This window comes from Kogia breviceps, chromosome 3 (genome assembly GCF_026419965.1).
Source record: "Kogia breviceps isolate mKogBre1 chromosome 3, mKogBre1 haplotype 1, whole genome shotgun sequence".
In the NCBI taxonomy this organism is placed as follows: domain Eukaryota; kingdom Metazoa; phylum Chordata; class Mammalia; order Artiodactyla; family Physeteridae; genus Kogia; species Kogia breviceps.
Window position 1 is genome coordinate 176959752 of NC_081312.1, and position 25891 is coordinate 176985642.

Consider the following 25891-nt stretch of genomic DNA (forward strand, 5'->3'; position numbering starts at 1 on the left):
GGATAGCAATTTACAAACTCTGAGTCCTGGTCCCATGTCTGTTATTGACTTCAGGAAAGTCATTTAACCTCTTGTTTCTTATTTCTCTGGAGTGAAATGGAAGTAATAAAATGGGCCTGGGAGGCCGTGATTAATGTCACAAATGATGGAAATATACTTTGCAAATTCAAATTGGTATCGCAGTGCTTATGTGAACCGCTAGCAAAGAGGCATGTGTTTCATAGACAAGGAGACCCTTTTCCTCCTTCTTTTGCCCACCTCTACCTCTATCCTCTGACTATGTCCAGACACTCCCAGAACCTCACCCAGCCCTTCTCGCCTCTACGTGAAGCAAACATGCAATAATTTCAAAGACATTTAGCAAGCGTCTCATCTTTACATTCTTCGGGAAGCAAGACTGTGAAAGTCAAGTTACTGTAGCTGTGCTTGCACCCTTCTTGCTTCAGAGTGATGGGGAAGGGGTGGGGTTTGGGGAAGATAGGGACAAAGTGGCTTTATTACGTAGGAAGGAGACAGTTTCTCTACAGGGGTATAGCATTGGACCAGTACCTCTTGCAGTGGGTTTGCCCTCACTAGACAGTGAGCATACAAACTAGAACCAGGCGATTTTCCTTTTTATTGTGTACCCAGCAACAGGCACAGTGCTGGACACAAAATAGCCACATGATGAATGTCCGTCGGAGGAAAGATGGGGGAAAAATCAGCTGATTCAGTTGCAGTGCTTGTTAGTCACACCAACGTGCCCAGAAGCTGCATTTTCCGTGAAGATCTAAATAATGATATACTCATGAAATAACAGGCAGTAATACCAGTTAATTTTATCTCAATGTATGCATAAAATAAAAATTTAATACGTTCATAAATGAATTTTAACTTCCATCTTTGTTGGTTTTTTGGAGGTTTTTTTAGCAGTCAAAATTTTCTACAAGCGTGAGTGCCAAGAATGCAAAAAAAAAAAATGAAGAGAGATGCTAGTTTAAACTTATATTGTGGAATTTCCAACTAAACCTAAGTCACTCACATCAGAAAATGTAATTTCAGTGAGACGGATTTTATTCTTGTTTACTTCTAAGCATCCAAAATATTTTAAAAAGTAAAGGTATAAAGAGGAGACGCAAATGGCTTCAAAACCGCTGTTATTTCTCAGAAGCCCAGCATTGCTTGAGAATTGAAAAACAGCATAGCTTGGTGGTCTAATCTTTTTCAAAAGTAGAAGTAATTCCCAGGTCTCACCTACAGATGATTTGTACTGGGATTTCAGCAGTTTGTTCTTTCAGTGTTCTCTTGAAAAGAAGCAGCCACATTTCAAGACTTTCTACCAACTTAGAGAAAGTTCTATCATGAAAGGAAAAGAGAATTAGGTATTATTTCGGGAGAAGAGTTATATTCTCTCAGATTACCTCATGTCCCCAAAAAGCTATTGTTGAAGGGAAAATAGATGATAGCTTGGGAGAAAATGTAGGCTTAAAGCCATTTTCAAAAGAAATGCTTTATTTTTTTTTAATGACTTGGATCCATATTCAATAAAGAGCTTTGCTAATCATTTTTCCTAATTACTTTGGCTAATTCATATTTGATGAAAAAAATATATTGTGAAGACTGCAGTAAAGTGTAAGTTGCTCTCCCATGTAATTAGTTTGTTCTGGGAGCTTATTTTTATTATGAAAATAATTTGCGGTAGGTAGTTATAAGGGAGGGGGCTCAAGCTGGAAGGCTTCGGGATAATATATCCTGCATGAAACCTTCTCTACCATGACAGTTCATCTTATTCCTTGGAAGTCAAGCATCTACTTTACATCTAATTTCAGATAAACAGACTCAACAAGCTCAGGCCCTCGACTGTCTGACAGCATTTCTATGGCATTCCAGTTGTGAAGGGAATTAAAGGCTTCAGGCATCGGTGACCATGTATTTCCTTCCAGAGTACCTATTTCTGGGGTTGTGTTACTCTTTCCAGCTTCTCTCTCCCTCCTGGTGCCAAATTGATTGCATGGAATCTACAGGGACTGATGGAGGATGGAGGGAGGGGAAGGCCATGCCCATACCTGAGTGACTAACCTTTGGAAGCATTGAGCACTTTGGTTCATGGTTCCCTGAAGCCAGGAGGAAAAGGGGAGGTGCTTTCATTTTCTTTTCTAAATCCAGTCTCTCTGCCAGCGCTCTGGGTCCTATCTATACCACCCCCCAGGAACTTTCTCTCAACTATTTTCAATGTTATCCTCCACTTGGCTCTTTCTCCTTTGCCTTCAAACATGAGTTTGAAGTAATAAGTTCATCTGTATTTAAAAGAAAAAAGAAAAAAAAAGACTTAATCTTACCAGTCTTCAAACAAATGTTCTTTCCCTGGAGCTTCTCTTTCTTTGTGATTCACTTCCTGACTTTTATGTACTTTGCAGTCTTGGCCCTATCCTGAAATACCTTTATTTCTAACACGTCAACTTAATAAAATCAAACCTCAGTACAGAAAAGAACTCCAAGAGACGATCTGATCTCAATCCCTAACTTCAGGCATCGGTGGCCGTGCATTGTTCCCCCAGAGAACCTGTCTCTAGGACCTTATTTCTTTTTCCTACGTCCTTCTATCTCCCGGTGTCGATTTGACTACGTGGGAGATGGACGCCGAGCGACGCTCCGCCTGTATCTGCAGTGATTCCGCATGTTTCAGGGGAGGCACCAGGAGCAACAGCCAGGGGAGGCTGTGTCTTTGGATAAATCTTAAGGTGTTGTCTCATGCTTTTCAATCTTTTAACCATGTTTGATACAGCTGAAAGGCTAGTTGGGTTTCCAGGACATGGTGTTTTGAATTTAATTTTGAATAATAGGAGAGAATTGGTTAAGGACCTGGACACTTATAAAAAGTCACAATAATCCTGTGGATCGATAAAGAACTCTCATAAACAGAGGGCCTTCTATGAGGAAAACCACCGGCATGATTCTAAAAGAGAAAGATTACTGACTTAAAAGCGATTCAGAGCTGAGTCATTGTTTAATTAGGGTTCTTTGTGTAGACTCTGGAAATATTTCCAAGAGAAAAAGGAGGCACTGACTAAGTTACAGTATAAAAGACAGTATGTTTAGATATGTATTCAAATATGCACAATTGAATCTCTTTCACTGGGATAGTTTTATAGTCACCTTTCCGAGAATAGTTCTATCACTAAAATAGCCATATATAATTTTATTTCCTTTTTTTTTTTTTGACTTTTCTTCTGGCCACTAATATGAAACAGTTGGTAAGAAAACTCTGCAACCCATCTTAAAATGAAAATATATATAAGTTAGATTGCCTTGTTGTATGTGTATTTGGTGGTGTTTGTTTGGTCTGTTGAGTGATTCAAACAGGAAAATTCAGAAGAACAAGATGAAGGCTGTGTATTTGCTCTGGGGAGAGTTCCTAATCACAGGAAATTGCAGGAAGCTGACCTGGCCTAGGATACTGAGGGTTCACAGACTCTGAGCTGCTAAGGCCCATCTTGGACCCTGGGCAGAGCCAGCTGGGCTCTGACAATCAAGGGGCAGGAGCAATGCGGCAAGGGCAAGGCCACTGACACCCTTGCCACTACCATTACGTATAACCATCCCATTGTCTCTGAGTCATTCCCTTGGGGTTTAGAGAGGAGCTCAGGTCACCTGCCAGGGCCCTGGCTGCCAGGACTGCTGAAAAGTGATGGGGGAAAGGGAAGGAAAAGATCTGAGAAAGATTACTCTTCCAGCTTCCTTAGATTGGAGAATGAGAAGACAGATTCTCTCAACAAGTCTGTACAGTGGAGAGAATTTCTCTAGAAAAGAAAGGGGCCTTGGAGTTTGGACAGCTCCTCCTGCTACCCTCCCCCACCCTCAGTATTCATTATAGAGAGAAAATGTATTAGAAGACTCTGGCTAATAAAAATTGCATCTGGGGCTTCCCTGGTGGCGCAGGGGTTGCGAGTCCGCCTGCCGATGCAGGGGACGCGGGTTCGTGCCCCGGTCCGGGAGGATGCCACGTGCCGCGGAGCGGCTGGGCCCGTGAGCCGTGGCCGCTGCGCCTGCGCGTCCGGAGCCTGTGCTCCGCAACGGGAGAGGCCACAATGGTGAGAGGCCCGCGTACCGCAAAAAAAAATTCCATCTGCCCTTTGTTGATTTATTAAATTACTATAGAACTCATAACACTGTTCTAAGCGTGGTTAATATTGAATATATTGTAATACTTTCTAGCATTGTATACTTTTGTAATCCAACTCAGTTAAAAGTACATACCTTTACACAATTAGAATCAGGCATTGAGGAGTATAACATGCGTGTTTTAGGGGGTGACGTCATTTCTTCAGCTTCAGATATCACCCTTGTTTCACATTAAACTAGAAATATCTAGCAAAGAGTTTAAATGCTTTATTTAATAGGAACGAAATTAACAAGATCCTCTGACCTTTATACTCTTCAAATGATATTTCTTTAACGCTGAATACCATCATTTCACATTTAGGAGAAATTTCATCTTACATTCTTGCATTCTATCTAGTGCAACCAGTTTGGATTTCTCAAATGAGAAAATTTCATCATTAGCCAGTGGACCAGAGGGAGAAATTCAGCTGCAAAAAAGGGCAAGTTTCACAATTGCTTTTCTCACAAAGATTATGCTGGTACAGGATAACCCTCTGATACTTAAAGTGTCACTCTGAATCGTAGAATGTTTTCCATAATTCTGCTACTAATAGTAATTTGCAGTATCCAACAATAACATTTCATTCATTCAGACTCAGTAGTTTCATATTCCTCTTATCTCGAAGTCTCTAAATTCTGAAATAATTTGGAATTCTGCTGGTTTGAAATCAATATTTACTAAGCAAACTCTGTCTTCCAAGATCTTACAAACTGGGTAGCAATACTCAAAATATTCTAGGGGCCTCTTTATTTTATTCAAAGACAAGATTTTGGGGTAGTACCAAGTATTTTTATTTTTTTAACAACCAAATGATTGCAAATGGCTATTTTAGGGTCAACAATTAAAAATGTGTTTGGGACATATTTTAATTGTGTTCAATGCATTTTTTTCATAGTTTCATCCATGATTTTCTTTCCACTTAGCAGTGTGTTTCTCTGCTTATTAAGAAGGGTCGATGTAAACAGATTTCCATTTGGGGAAATGTTGTCCTAAAGGGTTGTACTAATTCTGTGTGCACTCAGTTCACCGACATCAACTAGACTACCAGAACTTCTGGCAGCATAGAAATCTGCTGACTCTAGGGAAAGCTGGCAAAGTCAAGTTCTATTTTGGAGGGTTCCTCAGTGATGCTGGAATCTTCCCCTGCAGACGAGGTGCCTCTTGATCTCATCGGTAATTTCAGTATCTTTACGTTGGGCACCTCGTGTTCTTCGGTGGCCCAGCCTCCTGCGACGGGTCCTGAATCCCGTGGTTATTTCCCATTTGGTACGGCTGCTGGAATCCAGGCATCTCTGTGCAGCAGGCTCTTGAAATAATCCAGCAGTCAGAGCTGCCCGTCTCTCCCAACAAAGGGAGCAGAGAGGCCCATCAGAGGTGGCCCAGCCATTCATTCAGTCTCTCTGATTCTCGATTGGCCTTCCGGATTCCCTTCGGCCCCCAGCTACACAAGCCTGCCCTTATTTTCACGGTTGCTTTAGTTTAATGTGTTTCCATTCTTTGGTAGTGTCTCACTTAGGTTTTGTGAAAAACTGGACGTTAAAACCTCTGACTTTGGGTAACTTGTGCAAAGGCGTGTGTGGGATTATGAGGCATTCTGTGCTACGCATCCTACATGTATACATTGTACTCTTAGTTCTTCCTGTGTTTTTTGAATCAGCATGAATCTCTAATTACTCAGCAGTTGCTGGGTGGAACCATGACAGTATTATTTGTATTTTTCAGATGGAGAGACTGAGGTCCTGAATTTGTACCGGTTGTCCTGAGCGCTGTGTGTCCAGAAGACAGAGTTGGAGTCCCAATCCAGAGCCCCTGGGTGTCGCCCCAAAAGACTGTGCTACTTATCGGTGGGGGACGCCTCCTCCTCATTTTCTTTCTAGGTAAGTCTCTCTTTTTATTAAATCATAAAGCGAGCATTCATCATCTTGACAGTGAACGAATTATGAGCTAAAGGCCTGTCTCTAAAACTTGGCTTCTGTTAATTCCTCCCTAAGCCCCGAGGAACAAAATGTCTGAGTTGAACTGTTCACTCTTCCTCCAATGTGTATTCATTCTGATATGCAGCTGTTTTATTTTTTTTTTTATCCATTCTTTCTTTGAGCTTGCAGGCAGTGCCGTCGATATAGGTATTGCTTTTCAGGCTATGTTTTATGTTCACTTATATGCCTGTCTTTGTGTTCAGACTCTGGCTTAAAGCCATCATGATGACTAAAGAATAAGAGAATGTTCAAACATCATGAACTTTTCGCAAACAATTTGTGAACCTCTGTCAGTATCCGATGACTTCGAGTCTACGGAGCGAATAGAGTGAATGAAAAATAAGAACGCTTTTAGTCCTATCCCATGATATGATTTGATCAAATTCAGGGTCCCACAAAAGTAGCAAAGTTAATTTGCCAGTTTCATTGAGGTTCTTTTACTTTGCCCAGATCAGCCTATGGAGGTGGACTTGGGTGTCTGGAATGGTGGTGTGACCAATTTGACCTCCAGCTTTAGCTGTACTCATTTGGCCCAAATTCTGAGCATAAATCCACCAGTTCAATACTTTATACTTAATAAAAGCAATTTCCATTTTGAGTTTTCTCCCATTGCAGAGGTCCTCATAGAGCCCTTACCATTCCAACACAACATTGTAAACTTTTGATATTCGATCCAGAGGAAGCTAGGAAAGAGAATAGATAGGTACTGTCCCAGTACGGTCATTATCAACTTGGATTTGCTTTAGTGAGCGGTGTGAATCAACACTCAGCCACACTGCTTGTTACCCAAGAACATCATGACTTGAGAGTCACAGGCAAGAAGTCATTGAACTTAGTTTCAACAACCTCAGAATCAGTAATTCATGGCTTCCATGTTTGTACCAGCTCTGGTGCAGGAAATTCACTGAGTCATACAAGACTGAGACTTACAGAACGGCTCCTGAATTCAGGGAACCAAAGAGGGCGTTTCCTCCCCTTCTGTAAAGTGACAGTGTGGGTGGAACACCATCAAATAAGAGAGAACCTGTGGATGCTGGACTTTGTACAGCTAGAGAGCTGGTTGGTAGGTCCTGGTTACTCTCAGCCAGAAGCTAAACCTCAGAAAGGGAGTTCAGGAGTCCTCTTAGCTCCTGGTGATTTACTCTGATTTCCCTTCGTAGGCATATGGAGTCAATTTTCTACTGTCTCTATAAATACTGTTGTGTCTGTCTCTCTGCCAAACCAGCTACCTTTCTCACCCCAGGGAGAAGCCAGAGATCAGACATTCCTACACTTCAGCCCCATTAGACATCATAAGGGGAGGGGGCAGATTTGACAGTCAAAATGATGTGTGTATTTGAATCTTGAAAGAGCCAGGCTAAACTTAGAGTCAGTGGGCTCCCATAAATAACCTGTGTTCCTCTCTCTGTGTGGTTTGGACTAGAATGCCTTTCTCTTTAGAGTTGTACAAGCAGCCAGAGATCAAAGAGTCACCCGTTTATGGATGCGTAGTTCATCACAAAGCCATCACGCTCAGCGGGGCGACTCGGGCCCCGGCACTCATAATTTTCTCCTGTTACTATTTTGTTGCATGGATTGGGTCTGGAGGGCACTCAAAGAACTTGCAACTACTTTAAATAACTTTTTTTAAAAAGAGTAGAGATGAAAATTCACTTTCAAAGGAGGGTTAAAACTTAACTGGCAACTTTCTGGGCTATGGAATGTGGTAAGAGGGAAGAGGAAGTAAAGAAATGGACTCATTACCACATGGAATGTGGTTTAGAAAGAATAATAGAAGGCAGAACAGTATCCTGTGTAATTGACTTACCCTTGAGTCAACATTACGGAGAGCCTTTGATAAGCAGAGCAGAACGTATACAGGGTTTTTTGGGTTTTATTTAAGCCCAAACTAGATAATGTATTTGCAAAACAGACTTTGAACTAGTTTGCTAGAATGTAAAGAATAAACGTGCTTCGAAGTATAGCATTGGTGATGTTAACAGACCCGGGATTGTGGATAATCACAACGATTCAAACTAATAACTGCTATTTGTTCTACGTCTACTGTGTGCGTGTGTGCTGTGCGGTATACGTGGTATCTTTTAATTCTCCCGGCCACACACAGGGAGGTGTCTTCTCCCTACTGCTACACAGGGAAAGGAAACCGCACAAAGTTTAAGTGCGTTGCACAAGCTCACTCGGTCATTAAGCGGTGAGCCCAGAAGCTCCGGAGTGAATCAGAAGTGACGGCCGGTTAGCCTGTAGTTAGAGTTTCTAGATGCTCACTCCTCCTCTGGCCTCTGTTGCAGGAGTTACAGGAGCTCCTTTGCTTTCTGAGCTGGGGGGCTTTGCAGCCTTGTGCTTGCAGCCATTCAAGCCAGGGTCAATCATCTCCAAGTCCTGCTTCCCTGCCCTCCCCCTTGCCTCACCCACAACTCCCACTCTGGCTTCCAGAACTGCCACCAACCACACGCAGGCCTTCTGCAGGGAGCGATCCCTTGAAGGCATGATGAAGAAAGTACTTAAAGAAAATACTTTGTCAGGTCTGTTGCCCTTCAAAAGGGCAATAAGGGATCCTTATTGGACTTCTTGTTTAATTTGTATACAGTATGTCAATTATTTTCTTTGAAAGACAGCTCAAGATACTGAATGAGTCTGTGTGCTTGTCCACAGGCAGTCAGACTTGATCCCTGCCCCTCGTACAGCATATCGCATAGCTAACTAAGGTCCTTGGTCTGGTGTTTTTGCATGAATATCAGGGACTACGTATCTAGTAAAATAACTCCTCTCACATGCTCCATCAGTTACAGTGATTTTGCCAAAGAACATTTCTTCAAACGTATTCTTTTAACAGGAATCACGTTCTAGTTCCTTATACTTTGTTACTTAAATCTTAATTGAAGCTGAACTGTGTGAATCGGAAAAAAAAAGAAGTATGCGGTGTAGTGCCAAGAACTCAATGAATAGAGTCAATACAAAGTCTCAGTGGCTGTGGAATCTCTGGGAGCCTTTTTCCTTGTCACAGGTAAAACCTGCATCACAGGGATGCCACAAGATCAAGTAATTCAGATGATGGGAAAACGACAACGCTCTACAAATGTTACCTCCTTCCTGTTCCTTTCCGTGTTATTACCTTACGTCTGTCCCATCTCGTTATACCGCTTTAAAAAATAGTTTAAAAGGGTCAGAAATAGAAGCAAGTAATCAATCGATTCTTTTTTTACCAATTTAATTGAAAAGCAGTTGAGAGCATCCTCCAAAATCCTGTGGCTCTTCCCTCCTCCAAGTTTTCTTGAAAGGTTTCACACGTGCAGCGTAAGAAATTGTGAGTCAGCCTTCTCCGATCCTGACTTTAAGAGTTGCAGAAATCATCTGCCAGGCAGCACATATGTTCTTAGTTCCATGAGAGGAAGAAAACACATTTGCTGAAAAGAAATAGAAATTTTAAAACCAGTTGAGTTGTAATAAAGACACTTGAAATGTTGCTAGCTTCTTTTTCCCGCTGGTGCCTGACTGCTTTCCTGGCCCTGACGGTTTCTCCTACTCATGAGGCATCTGTCACCCCAAACTCTCTCCCCCTGAGGCGTGGGCTCCAGTTGGCCGCGGAGGGAAGGCACAGGAAGTGCAGAATGACAGAAAGATGGAATTATGATGCCGAAGTAATAAGTCAACAGTGACTACTTCTTGAATGCAAGGCACTCAAAGGCTGTAAATCCATTTTCTTATTGAGATCTTGTAACAATTCGATGTGATAATAACCTTTGGTAGTAAACTGCAGTCTGCAGTTCAGGGAACATGGCCTTAGCAGATGAAGTCACTTGGCCAAGGTCACACAGCTAGTGAGCCAGGCAGAGGTAAATCATAACGCCCCTCAGTATAACATTACATACGGGACCTCCAGACGTGGGGGAGATATTTTCTTATTTTCTCCTGGGCAGTTGTCTTCAAGGAAACATACTCATGACCGTCTAACATCCTAAAGAACCGACTGCTGGCCAGTACTATTGCCTCTATGTTAACATTGCAGAAACCAGATGCCAACAAGTTGTGGGTTTCTTTTGAAGCAAAAGAAATCAATTATAGGGGAAATGAAACTCTCAACTCAGTGCTCTACTTAAGAAATTTTAAACTCATTTTGTGCTACATTTTGCCCTTTGTCACCTCTCACTGAAGCTGTTCTGTTCCTCGGTAATTGGTACTTGGTGGTTCTTGTGGATTGTCGGTCAGCATGTTTTTATTCATTAAAATGTGTGAGTAAAAATCGATGCGATGGGAGAACCATGGCGGCCTCGGCCACAGAACAAAGGCTTTTCTAAACCAGCATTTCTCCCGTCACATCTGGGTAGACGTTTCATGTGGGTTTTCTTTCCCCAAGTATCCAATGGCATGATTGCATGTTGAGACAGAATCGACAGTGACATTTTCTTCGAGCAAATAAAAAAAAAAAAGTAAAGAAGGAAAAGGAAGAAATTTCTACATTCAACTAGAAAACCTAAAGGCAAGTTGAATAGCACTTGGAAAATTTATTTCCATTTTGTGATCTAAAGCAGACCTAAGGTGTTTCTGCAGACAGGTGGTACAGTTGCAGGTCTGCTATGAGTCCTTGGGTAAAGGATTGTGTTGACTTTCTGAGAATATTTCAGGATTCACCATCACAAAGGACTTTGAAACATGGTGTTAAACTCCCATTGAAATGGGTCACAGTGTAAATGTTAAAGAGGAAACCAAGCCAGGTGAACCCAGGATTTTGGCTCCTTGTCAAACCTCACCATTTGAAACCCCAGCTCAGGGACTTCCCCAGCGGTCCGGTGGTTAAGACTCTGCGCTTCAAATGCAGGGGGTTCAGGTTCCATCCCTGATCCCACATGCCATGTGGTGTGGCCAAAAAGAGTAGAAACCCCAGCTCAGCCTTCCAGAAGTCCTCCAAGGGAGCCTCCTCTAAGCCCACCCTTGTCACAGACACCAGCCCTGTGGCTTTCTTGATCCCGCTAAAACTTAGCCAAGAAGCAAAAGCTCAGAGAGTGCCATTTTGCATAAAACTATCAGGCGGGAATGAGCACAGCGCGGGAGAAAGTCCTTAGTCACAGAAATCCGAGGGGTTGGATGGTAAGACAGTAGTCTCTGTCTTTCAGATGAGTGGGGTGAATTCTCCCTTGTGCCTTTGAATGAGGGATTTCCCTAAAGACAATACTGAACTCTGTGTTTAGTTGCTGAAATTCTGCAGCCCTGGGATTTTTTTTTTTTTTTTAAGTCCGAGCTTTCAGAGGAATGTAATGCCCATTATAATGAACTGTAACTTAAGAGCACCCAGTAGATATAAGAGAATTGAAGTCTTTTTAAATACAGTCAACCAAAATATTTAAATTCTGGCTAGATCAAGCCAACACTGATTTCCACATGCCTCAGTCAGTAGAAAAATGTACCTTGTAAAACTAGAACTTTTGGGGTCACTGATAGCATCTTAGCCCATAACATTTTTTATGACTGAAATGCAGTTAATCTTCATTATTCACAGAGTCTGTATATGCAAATTCACCTGCTCACTAAAGTATATTAAATCAGTACTTAGGTGCTTTCACAGTCGTTCAGGGACAAGTTGCCTAAAACGTACGCACGTTCCTAGCTGAGGTGCACCCTCTGCCTCCCTGTTTGGCTCATACTGTAAGAAAGTGCCTTTTCCATGGCCTTAGTGTCACATTTTTGTGCTGTGCGTTGATGACATCACCATTTAAAATGGTCCCCACGCGAATTGCGGTCATTCTCCATAGCGACCCCGAGTACAGGAAGTCTGTGACGTGCCTCACAGAGAACGTATGTGTTCGATCTGCTTCGTTCAGGCGTGAGTTGCAGAGCTGTTGGCGGTGAGTCCACGTTCATGAGTCAACCAGATATGCTAAATAAGATGTCCTTTGACCGAAACACATGAAACAAGGTTGTGTATTCATTGTTTGATGAAAACGTTGTGGCCAGAGGCTGCCATGAACCCTGTGTGCTTGCCAGGAGCAGTGGTTTAGAGCCTGCTAACTCAGTATTGCATGGATCCTGTAGGACATGAGTCCTGCAGATAGTGAGAACTGGCCGTATGAGACTGAAAGCTCTGTACCGTCTACTCACTTGAGTGGCTCCGTGGTGTGTAGATGGTCTTCACTTACCATCTCAGGTGGGACTCAGAAGTGTCCTGCTGTGTTTGGGACGGGGGTGATGGAGACTGGATGAGAATCCAGTGAATTTTTTACATGAGGCAAAGAAAGGGAAGCTGGTACCGCAATGTGGAGAGAGAAGAGAAACGTGGCCGTTAAGTCATGGCCAGTATTGCCATAAAGGAAGGGAGGTGGAGGTGGAGGAGGAAACTGAAGAGAGAAATCTGAAAGTAGAGGGAAAAATGCATGTGTTCATGGTGAAACTCAGAATCGGTACCCAGGATAATGCCATTAACCATGGGATGTGTCATTGAAAGTGTTCAGCAGGAACATTAATGTGCATAAGATGTCATCTCTTGGATTTTCTTGAGAAGCAGTAGGTGAGATGCCGAGACATTCAGCAGAGCTTAATGACATCATTTTCACGTAAACTGAGCTTTGTTTATTTGTTTTTTGTTTCGTTTTGTTTTGGTTTTGCCTCGCGAGAGGTCATGACTCTTTGTTTCACAGCTATCCAGAAGAAACAATTTTGATTTTGAATAGATAGCATCTGTAGAAATGTTTCTCTTAAGCCAGGGGCACTTGGATGCACTTAAGGTAATGGAATTTTATAACCTATTTAATTCGCGATGGCAAGGGAGAGATTTTTACTAGCTAACTTAGAGAAACCGGTGTGTTCTCATATTCATGCAAAAGGTAATTTGTTTTATAGGCAGAAAATAGAGTTTACAGTTTGAAATAAACAAATCATTGCTTTAAACGGTGTAGGAGAAAGCATACTACTTCAGAAATTATTGCTTGTTTACAGGCATTTGCTTGTTGGAAACAAAAGACCGAAATGACAGCCCCTGTATCATTAGTCTGCTATGTGAGAAATGAGAAAGTATATACAGGGACCCAGAGCAGGAGAGAGAATTTCCCATAATCCCATGTGGACATGATAAATTGTACCATTTGGCCACTTACTGGTATACTAGATCAATACAGCATCTAACTCATGAGCTTCAGTTAGAAATCTCAAGTCTGATGGAAAAGTATTTTTTTGTATTTCAGGAAAGATTCTCAAAACTTTAGGAAAAATCAGTGCTGACGAAATATGGCCAGATTATATCTTCACATATGAAAAGGGTACTGTTTTTTTCTAGGAGTTTGAAAGTCATTTTGAGCACTAAGATTTTTTTTAAGCAGTGTTAAATTCACATTGAACTGCTGCTAATGAGTTATATCATACTCATATTTTTTGAAAATTAAACAAAATAAGGCACAAAGCATACAAGACAAAAATTAATACAAAATTTTCAGTAAGTATTCACTATTATAATAATATTGTTGTTATAGTGAATGTTGACCCTACAGTAGTATATAATTATCTAAGTATCCTAAACCAAGTATCATTTTCTTTTCATTATCATGCAAATGACCTTGTCATTCATGAAAACCCCTAGAACCAACAAAGTAAATGATAGGAAATAATGAAGCAAAAGGAAATTTTGAGGGCTACTAAGATACTTTCCTGACTCCTCCAAGACATTTCCTATAAAAGACTATGCATTGATTTTGCTGGTCTGCATTCATATCTGCTTTGTTAGGGTAATTAAAACTCACTGCTATAACAAGCAACTTCAAAATCTCAGTAGCTTAAAACACTAAAGATTTATTTATTGCTAACATCACAGCTATGTAGACTCTGGTGACTCCTCTGGGGGTTCTCCTTTAAATGGTTTCTTCCACCTTATAGCTTCCCCAGTCTCAGAGGAAAGGAAAGAGCTTGTACTGTCGTTAGGGAAGTTTAAGGCCAGGCCTAGACATAACAACATACTTTCCACTCACATTCTTTAGACCAGAATCTCATCCTGAGGCCACAGCATAACTTCAGATTATGTTGGGAAGTGCTGTCTTCCTGTTTGCATGGAGAAAAGAAACAGGATATGCTTTACTGATTCTTCAGAGATACTAAAGGTTTAAACTTTCCAGTGTGCTCTGTTTATTTCTTAGCTTGCCATTAAATAGGGTTAACAATTTATTATAAGGGCACCATTTGACACCATAATTTTTGTATCTCAGCATGCACAGTTGATGCTGGTCCAAGTCTTCCCTGAAGCTTCCCTGATCATCTCACCATGCCCTATAGTGATCCTCTGATCTATGCTGTTATAGTGACGTTTAGCAAATCATCTTTGTAGTCTTTATTCTTTCTACTTGTTATACGTCTTATCTTCCTATTAGACTCTAAGCTTCTTACATAGTCTAGTCTAGTCTAGTCTAGTATGATATAGTATACCATATCATATAGTATTGTATGGTAGTTAATGACATGGTCTCTTCAGTCAGACTGCACAGGTTTGAATCCTGGTTTCATTACTTACTAGCTATTTACCTTACCTAATTATCTAACCTCTCTGTACCCTAGTTTCCTCATTTAAAAATAAGGCATAGTCACTAAAGTGCATACCTCATATATTTTTTATGAAATTGCACATGATAAAGTATGTAAAACACTGAGAATAGTAAGCATTTAAAAACTCCTAGTGAGTCCTTGAGAAATGTCAAATGTAATTACTTATACAATACAGAACTATCACTTTTTATTCTTGAATCCTCTACTGCAGCTAGCATATAGGCCTGCCCACAGGAGGTCACAAGAAATGTTTTCTAAGAGAAACAATGAAGATTTTTGATTGATGAAATAGAGAGTCTTCTACTTCCACATAAGAATCCTTCCTCAATATATTGCCTCCAGTTCCACACAGATACCAACATTAAGATATAATGTTTTTTCTTTATAATTAGGAATATGTAATTAGGAATTAACCTTAAAATGGCTTTTTTTTCACGCAAACAATGCAACGCACTAAACTTTAAGTGAAACACTTCCTGATATAGCATGTCTAAAATTCGGGATCAAATAAAACATCTAATTAATTTTCATGTATACCTGAGCTGTTATGAACATAAAGGAATACCTGCAAAGGCCACAGATTATATGAAAGTGCAATTCCACAGAAGTACAGAAATGTATTCTGAGGTGTTTGCCTAGTCCTTGTGACCTGGAACCTGGGTTCCAATGGTTACACACAGCAGATAAGAGACAAAGCCTAGGACAAGAGCAGAGTAAGAAGATAGATCGGAGACATAGATAAAAAGTAAGAAGGGGGATTAGTGTAAAAAAATCCCACATCTCATAGAGAATTAATAGAGATAATTGCTTGCCTCAGCCTTCATTCACTCTGAGAGGAGCAGGAGAAAGAAAATAGCCATCTTCAAAATGCCTAATCTCAATCCTACCAGGTAACCATTGTAGCCACCAAAAAAGGGCAGACTTTGAGTTCAAAGTGGCATCAAGTTGATAGTCTCCCAGGTACTTGACAGGAGAAATGCAAATCTTCTCTGAAAGAATGCATCTTAAACCTAAGCCTCACATTTAGGAAAAAAGTTTCCAAGGAACATGAACTCACACACACAAAAATTACCAAACACAAGGGGATAAAACACTATTAGTAAAAGCCAAGAGAAACAGCAAAGTGAAGAATTTCAAAATTGGAGTTTTTATACCAGGAATATGTAAGTTTTATATCCTTAATACTCTCAAGAAACTAAAAGCATATAACAAGTGTCAAAGTTACATGACATTAAACTGTGGAATTTGGAAAAAATTAGCTTTCTGAAAGTGAGAGATATAATAATTGAAATTAGAAACTGCTTTAAATATCAGGTTAGACTAATTTAAGAAAGAATGTGTAAACTAGAAGGTAGATTAATAGTAATAATTAAGAATGCCATGTAGCCAAAGAGGAGGTAAGCATGAAAGAGGAGTTTGAAGGTGAAGAAAATATAGAAGGGAAGGTAGAACACATGTCAAATTGGAGGTGTAGGACAGGAGTGGGCAAATTGTTCCTGTAAAAGATCAGAGAGTAAATAATTTAGGGTCAGTGGGCCACAAGGGCTCTATCAACCCTGCCATTGTAGTGCAAAATGACACTCTGAGAAATACTCAACTCTGTCATTGTAGTACAAAACACCCATAGATAATAACATAAACAAATGAGCCTGGATGTTTACTTACAAGAAGACAGAATACTTTATTTGGTGCGTGGATCATAGCTTGTCAACTCCTAGCCTAAGAAATAATAGAAAATCAGGGCAGAACAAAATTTGAGAAGATAGTGGATTACATCTCAATCAAGATGCCCTCTCCCCAAAAGTAAAACAGTTAAATCTTGAAAGAAAAAGGAAAGGTACAATAATGGCTGGGAATTTTCCAGAAATAATAGAACACAACAATTCTCAGATTCATAAGACCAAAAAATCCAAAGCAGGGTAAAGCAAAAATAAATTCATAACTAGATAAATTATTGTGAAACTGCAGGACAAGAATGACAAAGAAAGATTTTAAAAGTTGCCATTTGGGCTTCCCTGGTGGCACAGTGGTTGGGAGTCCGCCCGCCGATGCAAGGGACGCGAGTTCGTGCCCCAGTCCAGGAGGATCCTGCGTGCCGCAGAGCGGCTGGACCCGTGAGCCATGGCCACTGGGCCTGTGCGTCCGGAGCCTGTGCTCCACAGCGGGAGAGCCCGTGGCAGTGAGAGGCCCACGTACCACAAAAAAACAAAAAGTTGCCATTAAAAATTATTAAATTCATTCTTCTAAAAAGATGTAGAAACTGGACAAAATTTTCAAAAATATATCAGGGCCCTGGAAATTGACCTAAGACAAACAATAATTGTGAAGCATTTATTCATGAAAAACTGCTAGAACTTTGAGCGAGGATGGTAGAAATCTGTGATCTTCATACCTGGAGTTAGTCCAGACACCCCACTACCAGCAGCAGCTTGGCTGATGCTATCTATAGTTTCACATGAGTGGGGTTGGATGTGAAAACCAGAAGTTTAACTGTCAGAGAGGAATGACTTGGAATGAAAGGTGAAAACCCACACTCAAGAGTTTTGTCAGTGAAAGTTGCAAAGTTGATAGGAAATGAATTGGAAAAATCTGGTGCTCTTCACCTTAAACTCGAGGTCCCATTTGACAAGCAAGAAATTTGGACAAGCAAGAAATTTAATAATGAGATCTTGGAAGTGAGAAAATCCCAAAGAAATGACAAAAAAATTCTTGGAACTAATAAGCAATTATAGCAAGGTAGGAGGATGCAATATATAAATATTAAATCATATTAATATAATTATATATAAACTAATATCAATAATATATTAACATATTGTATACTAGTTATATGGTATACAAATATTAATTGATGTGTTATTAATAATTAATATTAAATGAGGTTGATGTTAATCTTGGTAATTAGTTATGTGTTATGCATTAATTACATAAATTAGTATTATTATTAATTAATTAATATTAAAAAGTCAGTTGCTTTCCTATATACCAGCAATGAACAATTGGAATTTGTAATTAAGAACACAGTACCAGTTACATTAGCACCAAAAAAGTGAAATACTTTAGGTATAAATCTAACAAACTATGTACAGGATCTGTATGAGGTAAAAACTGTAAACTCTGATAGAAGAAGTCAAATATCTAAATAAATGAAGAGAGATTTCATATTCATGGGTAGGAAGATTCAATTTCCTAACTTGATCTATAGATCTGAAGATTTGCATCCAAAACATACAAAGAACTCCTGAAACTCAACAGTGAAAAAATGAACAACCTGATTTTAAAATGCGTGAAGTCTCTGAACAGACACCTCACCAAACATGATACACAGATGACAGATAAGCATTTGAAATGATTCTCAACATTATCTGTCACTAGAGAATTGCAAATTAGAGCAATAATAAGATACTATTAAACACCTATTAGAATAGCTAAAATCCAAAACACTGACAACAGCAAATGCTGATAAGGATGTGGACCAACCAGAACTCTCATTCATTGCCAGAAGAAATACAAAATGGTACACTCACTTTTCAAGACAATTGGCAATTCCTTACAAAGCTGTAGGTGGGCTTACTATAAGATCAGCAAATGCATGCCTAGGTATTTGCCTAACGAGTAGAAAAAATTATGTTTACACAAAAACCCTCACATGAATGTTTATAGCAGCTTTTTTCATAATTGTCAAAAACTTGAAGGAACCAAGTTGTCCTTCAGTAAGTGAATGGAGCAACACATTGTGGTACATCCATACAACAGAATATTACTTGGCAATAAAAAGAAATCAGCTATCAAGCCATGGAAGGACATGGAGGACACAAATGCATATTACTAAATGAATTAAGAGTTTGTAAAGGCTACATACTGTATGTTTCCAGCTGTACAATATTCTGTAAAATGCAAAACTACAGACACTAAACAAATCAGTAGTTGCCTGATAGGAGAAGGAAAAGGGAGGAGAATAGAGATGAATAGGTGGAACATTAGGAAATTTTTAAGGCTGGGAAATTATTCTGTATGATACTCTAAAAATGGACACATGACGTTATGCTTTTGGCAAAATCCATAGCATTGCATAACACAAATTGTGAACCATGATCTAAACCATGGACTTTAGTTAATCATTATATACCAGAATTGGTTTATTGATTTTAAATGTACCACATTAATGCAAGATGTTAGTAATAGAGAAAATTTTGTGCAGGGGGATAGAGGGTATATGAGAAGTGTCTATACTTTCTGTGTACTCTCTCTATAGACCTAAAATTGATTTTTAAAAAGAAAGTCTCTTAGATTGTTTTTAAAGGAATCAAATGAAAATTCTAGATTTGAAAAGTAAAATAATCAAAATGTAAAATATTTTGGATGGTCTCAACAGCAGTTTGAGATGCTAGAAAAAATAATCCGTGAACTTGAAAATAGATCAATAGAAATTATCCAATCTGAATATTATAGAGAAAAAATATTTTAGAAAAATGAACAGAAGCTCAGAGACCTGTTGGACAATATCAAATATACCAATATGCATATAGTAAAAGTCCCAGGAAGAGAGGAGAGAGTCAAACAGGCAGAAAATTAATGGCCCAATACTTTCCAAATTTGATGAAAATTATTAATATACAGACCCAAGAAGTTCAGTGAACCCCAAGTAGGATAAAGAGAGAATCTCTACAACTAGAACATCACAGTTATTACTCTGCTGAAAAAGCCAAAGATCAAGAGAAAACCTTGAAAGCAACACAGAAAATTAATGTATTATGCACAGAGAATGAAAAAATAACTAATATATGACATCTCATCAGAAACAATTGAGACCAGAAGGTAGTGGAATGACATTCGTTCAACATACTGTAATAAAAAATTCTCAACCAGGAATTCTCTATCCAACAAAACTGTCCTTCAAAACTTTGGGGAAATAAAGACATTCCCAGATGATCAAAGACAGAAAAGTCATTACTCACAAATCTGCCTTACAAGGAACATTAAAAAAAAAAAAAAAGTCAGTATGAAAGAAATGACACCAGACAGTAATGTAAATTCAAAGGAAGAAATGAAGAGATCAAACACAGTAAACATGTAGGTAAATATAAAGACGACTAATTTTTTTCTGTTAATTTTTGTAAAAATCATAAAATTATATGAAGCCATAAATTAACACTGTATTATTGGGCTTATAACAGATACACATGCAATATATATGACAGTATTAGCACAAGGGTGGGGGACAAAGCTATAGTGGATAAAAATTGCTGTATTTTACTAGAATTTAGTCAGTATTAACTTGAAGTAGATCATGATAAATTGGTATGAATCCCTAGAGCAGCCCCTAAGAAAAAAAACTAAAAAATAAAGCTTAAAAATAATAAAGGGGGCTTCCCTGGTGGTCCAGAAGTTAAGAATCCATGCTTCCAATGCTGGGAACGTGGGCTCGATCCCTGGTTGGGGAACTAATATCCCACATGCTGCATGGCACGGCCAAACAACTAAAAAATAAAATAAAAAATTTTTAATAATAAAAAAATTAAGAAATTAATAGTAGTACACAATGTTTCTTAAACACAAAAGGCAGTAAAGGAGGAAAATAGGAAGAAAAAAGACATGAAACATTTAGAAAACAAATAATGACAAATAATGTATAGGCATTTAACACCAAAACCCCAAAATACATGAAGAAAAAATTGGAAGATTAATAGGAAAAATAGATAATTCAACAATTATAATGACAAATTTCAGAAAGAAATATAGTGGCAGATTTCACAGAGAAAAGATAAATCATCCAAAGGAACAACAATTTGACTATATCTGATATCTCAATAATAACAATGGGGGCCATACACAGTAGAAGTATCTATAAGGATATGAGGAAAAATAACTGTCATGCTAGAATTTTATACCTAGCAAATTATCTTTCAAAGATGAGAGTAAAAGGAAGACTTTTTTCAAAATAATAAAAAAAAAGGGAGCATATTTTACCAATAGGACCTCACTAAAGAGATGTACTGTACACATCAGAATGATAATCTGAGATACGAATATTAAGATTTGCCTCTTTTAGTATGTGTAGCATACTTCAGTAATTTTTAAAGTCACTTATGTTTCCATATAACAGGAACAAATAAAAAATAAAACTTGAAAATGATATCATTTTCGATAGTGCAATCAATATATGCTATCTAGGAATATGTCTAACAAAATGTGCATAATTCATAGGCTATTATAAAACATGATTAAAAGACTTTAACTCTTAAATAAACATGGGAATCAATCTAAACAAGCAACTATAAAACTGTTAAAAAACTGACAATTATACTGATGATGATGTTTAATTTATACATTAAAAAAATCAAGGGACAATTAATCTTAGACCCCACTAGCATATAAATAAGGAGGGGATGATTGAAATAATATTTTCTGGGACATTGCGATTGTTCTGAAGAATGGGGAAGGGAAAATATTCATTATTTTTAGAGTTATTAAAGATAAATATTTAAACACATAAGGTAAATGTTAAAAATAGCATGTATCTTTCCAAACTTATAGAAGAAAAGTTTACAAGAAAGAAGAAGAAAAAGTCTAAACAAAGAAAAAGGATCAAAGAAAAATCAAACTAAATAAAAAGGGTAAAGTATGAGAATACAAATAAATCTAAATGTATCAGAAATCACAATCAATATAAATGAACTATTAATGTAAATCATTACATTAACAGTTTAAAGGAGCAAAACTATGATTATTCCAAAAGATTCAAAAAGGAAAATAAACGAAAGTGCATGATAAAATTCAGCAATCATTCATGGTCAAAATTTATAGCAACTAAAAACTAAAGGAAATATATTTAAACTAAAAAAAAGATCTATAAAACTCCTACAGCAAATCCAACCATACTGAAGTATTAAAATAATTATCTTTATATTCAACAATAAGACCCAAATGCTCACTATGACCATTTCATTTCAAAATTGTACTAGTGAGCTTAGCCATCACAATAAGAATAGAAAAGGTGTAAGGATTCGAGACGAAGAAACAAAAATGTCATTTTTTGCTGATTACCTACCTGGGAAATCCAAATGAATTCATATATTATTAGAGTTAATAAAGCAGTTGGTAAAATTGCTATATGTAAGATCAAGCTAAGTTAACTTTGTAGTTGAGCATATGAAGAAACTGGAATTCTCCTTCTTTTCTGAGTAAAGAGTAAAATTTTACAACCATTCTGACAAACTATTTCTCTTCATCTATCAAGCTAAATACATATAAACTCTGTAACCGAGAAGTTTCCCTTCAACACATACAGGTATAATTAAGGGAAATAAGTGCTTATGTTCCTCAAAAGATGTACAAGAATGTTTTTAGCTGCTTTATTCATAATATAAAAAACTGAAGGAGAGAAACCAAGATGGCGGAGTAGAAGGATGTGCTATCACTCCCTTTTGTGAGAATACCAGAATCACAACTAGCTGCTGGACAGTCATTGACAGGAAGACACTGGAACTCACCAAAAAAGATACCCCACATCCAAAGAAAAAGGAGGAGCCACAATGAGACGGTAGGAGGGGCGCAATCACAGTAAAATCAAATCCCATAACTTCTGGGTGGGTGATTCACAGACTGGAGAACACTTATACCACAGAAGTCCACCCACTGGAGTGAAGGTTCTGAGCCCCACATCAGGCTTCCCAACCTGGGGTTCCAGCAACAGGTGGAGGAATTCCTAGACAATCAGACTTTGAAGCCTAGTGGGATTTGATTGCAGGACTTCGACAGGACTGGGGGAAACAGAGACTCCACTCTTGGAGGGAACACACAAAGTAGCGTGCATGTCGGGACCCAGGGGAAGGAGCAGTGACCCCAGGGGAGACTGAACCAGGCCCACCTGCTAGTGTTGGCGGGTCACCTGCAGAGGCAGGGGGTGGCTGTGTCTCACCGTGAGGACAAGGACACTTGAAGCAGAAGTTCTGGGAAGTACTCCTTGGCATGAGCCCTCCCAGAATCTGTCATTAGCCCCACCAAAGAGCCCAGGTAGGCTCCAGTGTTGGGTTGCCTCAGGCCAAACAACCAAAAGGGAGGGAACCCAGGCCCACCCATCAACAGTCAAGAGGATTAAAGTTTTAATGAGCTCTGCCCACCAGAGCAACAGTCAGCTCTACCCCCCACCAGTCCCTCCCATCAGGAAACTTACACAAGCCTCTTAGGTAGCCTCATCCACCAGAGGACAGACAGCAGAAACAAGAAGAACTACAATCCTGCAGCCTATGGAACAAAAACCACATTCACAGAAAGACAGACAAGATGAAAAGGCAGAGGGCTATGTACCAGATGAAGGAACAAGATAAAAGCCCAGAAAAACAACTACATGAAGTGGAGATAGGCAACCTTCCAGAAAAAGAATTCAGAATAATGATAGGATGATCCAGGACCTCGGAAAAAGAATGGAGGCAAAGATCGAGAAGACACAAGAAATGTTTAACAAAGACCTAGAAGAATTAAAGAACAAACAAACAGAGATGAATAATACAATAACTGAAATGAAAACTACACTAGAAGGAATCAATAGCAGAATAACTGAGGCAGAAGAACCAATAAGTGACCTGGAAGACACAATGGTGGAATTCACTGCCACAAAACAGAATAAAGAAAAAAGAATGAAAAGAAATGAAGACAGCCTGAGAGACCTCTGGGACAACATTAAACACAACAACATTTGCATTATAGGGGTCCCAGAGGGAGAAGAGAGAGAGAAAGGACCCAAGAAAATATTTGAAGAAATTATAGTTGAAAACTTCCCTAACATGAGAAAGGAAATAGCCACCGAAGTCCAGGAACCACAGCAAGTCCCATACAGGATAAACCCAAGGAGAAACACACCAAGACCCATAGTAATCAAATTGGCAAAAATTAAACACAAAGGAAAATTATTGAAAGCAGCAAGGGAAAAATGAAAAATAGTATAAAAGGGAACTCCCATAAGGTTAACAGCTGATTTCTCAGCAGAAACTCTACAAGCCAGAAGGGAGTGGCATGATATATTTAAAGTGATGAAAAGGAAGAACCTACAGCCAAGATTACTCTACCTGGCAAGGATCTCATTCAGATTCGATGGAGAATTCAAAAGCTTTAGACAAGCAAAAGGTAAGAGAATTCAGCATCACCAAACCAGCTCTACAACAAATGCTAAAGGAACTTCTCTAAGTGGGAAACACAAGAGAAGAAAAAGACCTACAAAAACAAACCCAAAACAATTAAGAAAATGGTAATAGGAACATACATATTGATAATTACCTCAAAGGTGAATGGATTAAATGCTCCAAGCAAAAGATAAAGGCTCACTGAATGGATACAAAAATAAGACCCATATATCTGCTGTCTACAAGAGACCCACTTCAGACCTAGGGACACATACAGACTGAAAGTGAGGGGATGGAAAAAGATATTTCATGCAAATGGAAATCAAAAGAAAGCTGGAGTAGCAATACTCATATCAGATAAAATAGACTTTAAATTAAAGAATGTTACAAGAGACAAGGAAGAACACTACATAATGATCAAGGGATCAATCCAAGAAGAAGATATAACAATTGTAAATATATATGCACCCAACATAGGAGCACCTCAATACATAAGGCAACTGCTAACAGCTATAAAAGAGGAAATTGACAGTAACACAATAGTAGTTCAGGACTTTAACACGTCACTTACGCTAATGGACAGATCATCCAAAATGAAAATAAATAAGGAAACAGAAGCTTCAAATGACATAATAGACCAGGTAGATTTAATTGATATTTATAGGACATTCCATCCAAAAACAGCAAATTACACTTTCTTCTCAAGTGCACACAGAACATTCTCCAGGACAGATCACATCTTGGGTCACAAATCAAGCCTCAATAAATTTAAGAAAATTGAAATCATATCAAGCACCTTTTCTGATGACAACGCTGAGATTAGAAATGAATTACAGGGAAAAAAAGTAACAAAACACAAACACATGGAGACCAAACAATACGTTACTAAATAAGCAAGAGATCACTGAAGAAATCAAAGAGGAAATCAAAAAATACCTAGAGACAAATGACAGTGAAAACATGACGATCCAAAACCTATGGGATGCAGCAAAAGCAGTTCGAAGAGGGAAGTTTATAGCTATACAAGCCTACCTCAAGAAACAAGAAAAATCTCAAACAATCTAAACTTACACCTAAAGGAACTAGAGAAAGAAGAACAAACAAAACCCAAAGTTAGCAGAAGGAAGGAATTCATAAAGATCAGAGCAAAAATAAATGAAATAAAACAAGGAAAACAATAGCAAAGATCAATAAAACTAAAAGCTGGTTCTTTGGGAGTATAGACAAAATTGATAAACCATTAGCCAGACTCATCAAGAAAAAGAAGGAGAGGACTCAAATCAATAAAATTAGAAATGAAAAAGAAGTTACAACAAACACTGCAGAAATACAAAGCATCCTAAGAGACTACTAAAAGCAACTCTATGCCAACAAAATGGACAACCTGGAAGAAATGGACAAATTCTTAGAAAGGTATAACCTTCTAAGACTGAACCAGGAAGAAATAGAAAATATGAACAGACCAATCACAAGGAATGAAATTGAAACTGTGATTAAAAATCTTCCAACAAACAAAAGTCCAGGACCAGATGGCTTACCAGGTGAATTCTATTAAACATTTAGAGAAGAGCTAACACCCATCCTTCTCAAACTCTTCCAAAACATTGCAGAGGAAGGAACACTCCCAAACTCATTCTACGAGGCCACCATCACCCTGATACCAAAACCAGACAAAGATACTACAAAAAAAGAAAATTACAGACCAATATCACTGATGAATATAGATGCAAAAATCCACAACAAAATACTAGCAAACAGAATCCAACAACACATTAAAAGGATCATACACCATGATTAAGTGGGATTTATCCCAGGGATGCGAGGATTCTTCAATATGTGCAAATCAATCAATGTGATACACCTTATTAACAAATTGAAGAATATAAACCATATGATCATCTCAATAGATGCACAAAAAGCTTTTGACAAAAGTCAACACCCATTTATTATAAAAACCGTCCAGAAGTGGGTATAGAGGGAACCTACCTCAACATAATAAAGGCCATATACAACAAACCCACAGCAAACGTCATTCTCAATGGTGAAAAACTGAAAGCATTTCCTCTAAGATCAGGAACAAAACAAGGATATCCACTCTCACCACTATTATTCAACGTAGTTTTGGAAGTCCTAAC

At 38.6% G+C, this 25891-nt stretch overlaps 1 protein-coding gene across 3 annotated transcripts in view; it reads left to right on the forward strand.

Annotated features, from left to right (window-relative positions):
- The window catches only part of KIAA1217 (KIAA1217 ortholog), a 769974-nt gene that overhangs the window by 262613 nt on the left and 481470 nt on the right, over positions 1–25891 (forward strand). For 2 of the 3 annotated variants that reach the window (XM_067030413.1, XM_067030414.1), the window contains exon 3: positions 5864–6018. The gene's annotated coding sequence lies outside the window, so the exon portion shown is untranslated. Of the gene's footprint in view, positions 1–5863; positions 6019–25891 lie in introns of those variants that run through there. The other variant, XM_067030417.1, reaches the window with a different exon arrangement.